The sequence below is a fragment of the Heterodontus francisci genome, chromosome 15, assembly GCF_036365525.1.
Source record: "Heterodontus francisci isolate sHetFra1 chromosome 15, sHetFra1.hap1, whole genome shotgun sequence".
NCBI classification, from domain to species: domain Eukaryota; kingdom Metazoa; phylum Chordata; class Chondrichthyes; order Heterodontiformes; family Heterodontidae; genus Heterodontus; species Heterodontus francisci.
In genome coordinates this window covers 30,458,319-30,461,812 of record NC_090385.1, presented here as the reverse complement: position 1 = coordinate 30,461,812, position 3,494 = coordinate 30,458,319, and the positions used below count along the sequence as shown (strand labels likewise).

The 3,494-nt window shown below is 41.5% G+C and overlaps 1 long non-coding RNA gene across 1 annotated transcript in view; it reads left to right on the top strand.

Moving 5' to 3' along the window:
- The first annotated feature begins 304 nt into the window (after positions 1-304).
- Positions 305-3,494, top strand: part of LOC137377571 (uncharacterized) — a 30,199-nt gene continuing 27,009 nt past the window's right edge. The window contains exons 1-2 of the long non-coding RNA XR_010976442.1: positions 305-464; positions 2,972-3,033. This is a non-coding gene — a long non-coding RNA (uncharacterized lncRNA). The remainder of the gene's footprint in view (positions 465-2,971; positions 3,034-3,494) is intronic.

The window sequence follows — 3,494 nt, the reverse complement described above, 5'->3', positions numbered from 1 at the left end:
AGAGGCATCAGAAATGTGGAGTGCCGCCCAGGGATGCATTCCCAAGTCCACTCACGCCCTCCGAGAAGCCTGGTGACTAATTGGTACAGGCAACAACAAGCCCAGTGAAGGTTGCCGGTTGTCTTTAAAAATCGCAGACAATTCCCCGTTCCTGCCTCCATAACCCTTCCGATGCCTCTAATTGGGCGAAACACTTGCTCCCCGGCTCATTCCTAGCTTTGCATTTAAAAATAGCGCCGCGCGCGAGGTCAGACCCGGAAATGCTCCGGTCATCAGGTTCCGAACTGAAAATGAAAATCCAGCCCATTATTTTTCACGGCACATCCTCCAGTATACATTTAGATTCGCTGTAGAAGCCTTGTCAGGTTCAAGTTGCATCTTGAAAAAGAGCGTCTATGATAGATGGCTCACAAAGCGCTTCTTGCACTCTGAAGGTGGACTGAGCGAACATTTGTTGAAATGAGGTACGATTTATTCAGCTGCTTTATGTTCTATCAAATGAACATACGCAGCAATTTATGATCAGATCCACTTAATTGAATCAGCACAACTTGTCTTTGCAAAAGATATAGAATAATGGACATGCAGCACTTCTCCACATCAAAGGATAATCTGGCTTGACTTAAAATGGTTTCTGACCACTTCCTGCATTATAACCTTCTCACAACCTTTTAAAAGCAGCTTCACTGCTTCATAACAAGCTAACAATGTTTTAAGGTTGTAAACAGGTCTCTCTATTCAGGAGCTGTCCCCGTCCCTTTTAAATCTGCCATCATCACCCTTCTCCTCAAAAAAAACAACCCTTGACCCATCATCCTTGCAAACTACCACTCCATCTCCAACGTCCCTTTCTTCTCCAAAGCCCTTGAGCGCATTGGTACTTCCCAAATCCATGCCCGTATACCCAGGAACTCTGTTTGAATCCTTCCAATTAGATTCCATCCCTGCCACAGTACCAGAACAGCTTTTATCAAAGTTGCAAATGACATTCTATATGACTATGACAAAGGCAAACTATCCTTCCTCATCCTTCTTGACCTGTCTGCAGCATTTGACCTGGTTGACCACACCATACTTCGCCAGTGCCTCTCCAATGTGGGTGGGACTGCACTCGTCTGGTTCCATTCTTAGCTATCTAATCGTAGCCAGAGTATCACTTGCAATGGCTTCTTTTCTCACTTCCCTGAGCATTACCTCAGGTGCCCCTCTATTATGAAGGTGCTGCCATTATTTTTTTGAGGACTTGTGTTTAAAAGATTGTAAAATATACCAGAAGAGATGTTGGACTTTTTTTTTAAAGGGTCACTGGAAGTACACTTGGGACTTTGTTTAAAAACATTTACTGGAAGTCACATGTCTTAAGCTAAGTAAGCAGCTAGAGCCTTTTGGACTATGGAACTGCTTGGACTTAGAAAAGCCAGAAGTCTGGCTGTCAGGGGTTTTGTTTTTGTTCTTGGAGTTCAGTTGGGATTGCAGCAAGCTGAGAGAAGCAACCGACTCATCCTGTTCCACCTCTTTGAGAAACCCTGAGAATCCAGTGTGATAGCTGAAACCCTGATGCAGTGATTCTCCAAAGCACATGCCAGACTAATCTTCGACATCGCCCGAATAGAACTGCTCCAGAAAGATCCCAGTAACAGCCATCTCCATGTACCTGAACACCAGACCAAAGGGCCATCTGAAACAGTTCATATCTTATCCTTTCTCTTCAAGAATTGACAATAACTTGGCAAAAGTATTTTCCTTAAATTTGATCTCTGCAGGGCCACTTTTTTTTCTCTCTTTAACCAGTGCATGTGCGTTAGGTTATTTTAGAAGGCTATATGTTTATACTTTCATATTTAAAACTGTGTGTTAAAGCATTGCATCTTTATTCAATAAGTCTTTTATAAACAACAACATTATTGATTTATTAAAGAAACCTGGCTGGCAGATTTTTATTCTGAAACTAAAATAGATAAGTATATAATTGGCTGTATTGGTAACTGGGTAAAACATTTAAATATATGTTGTGACCCATAAAGAAGTGGAACCAGAGAAAGTGCATTTCTCCAACCTTGGTCATAACATCGCCTATTTCCTCTCTACATGCTGACCCTCAGTGGCATCATCTGAAAGCACATAATTAATGTTCCCTGACTACTGACCACATCCCTCTGCTTGACAACTGTCTGCAACTAAACCAGACTGTTCACAACCTTGGTGTCATATTTGACCCAGAGCTGAACTTCCGAGCACATATCGACATCATCTCCAAGGTTACCTATCTCCACCTCCATAACTCCGCCCCACCTCAGCTCATTTGCTGCTGAATCCCTCATTCATGCCTTTCTTACCTCTAGACTTGACTATTCCAACACACTCCTGGCTGGTCTTCCACATTCTACCCTCCATAAATTTAAGGTCATCCAAAATTCTGCTGCCCGTGTCCTTACTTGCACCAAAGTACCTATCGCCTCTGTGCTCACTGACCTACATTGGCTCCCAGTCAAGCAATGAGTGATTTTAAAATTCTCACTCTTGTTTTCAAATCCCTCCAGTCTCACCCATCCTTATCTCTAACCTCTTCCAATCCCACAAGAGTCCAGGATATCTGTGCTTATCTATTTCTGGCCTCTTGAGCATCCCCAATTTTAATTGCCCCACCATTGGTGGCTGCACTTTCAGCTATCTGAGCCCTAAGCTCTGGAACCCCAGTCCTAAACCTCCTTGACTCTTTACCTCTCTTTCTTCCTTTAGATGATCCTTAAAACCTAACTCTTTTACCAAGCTTTTGGCCATCTGCCCTAATATCAGCTTACGTGACTCAGTGTCAAATTTTGCTTTATTACACTCCTGTGAAGCGCTTTGGAATGTTTTATTATGTTAAAGGCATTATATAAATATAAATTGTTGTTGGTGTTAGTTTTGTGGTCCTTTCTGTTTCAAACAAAACTGACTTCCAATGTGTTTTACGTCTTGCTGTTCACAGCCAGAAAGGGAAAACCTACCAGATGTCCTGCCAAGCACCCAGGACCAGTGACTTCCAACACAGTAGGTGTAAGACATTTATCTATTGCTGAGACAAGCTAACAAATTCCTTATTATTTACAGACAATGAGGAAATAACATCAAAGTGCATAACACTTAAAGTAACTTTTTTCCAAATTATTTCTATGGAAAATCACTAAAAGTTTCCTTAACATGACACCCTCATATTTTCAATATATTTTTAAAAATTCCCATTCAAGTTTATCCAGGCCATGCATTGTTCCTGAAATAAAACTACCACTTCATCCTTGTACAGTAATGGCACTATCCATTAAACTTTACTCTGTCTGCAGTGGTGCAGTGGCTGGTGGGACATTTTATACATGTGTTACATCGTTTAAGGCATTGCGTGGAAAGTTAAGGCCATTTTACCATACCCCTACGTATTTAGAGGATGCATAACTTGAAAAGAAACTGGAGACGAGGAATAATTTTTCTTGTTCCTTTTATTAAGAACTGTAGAA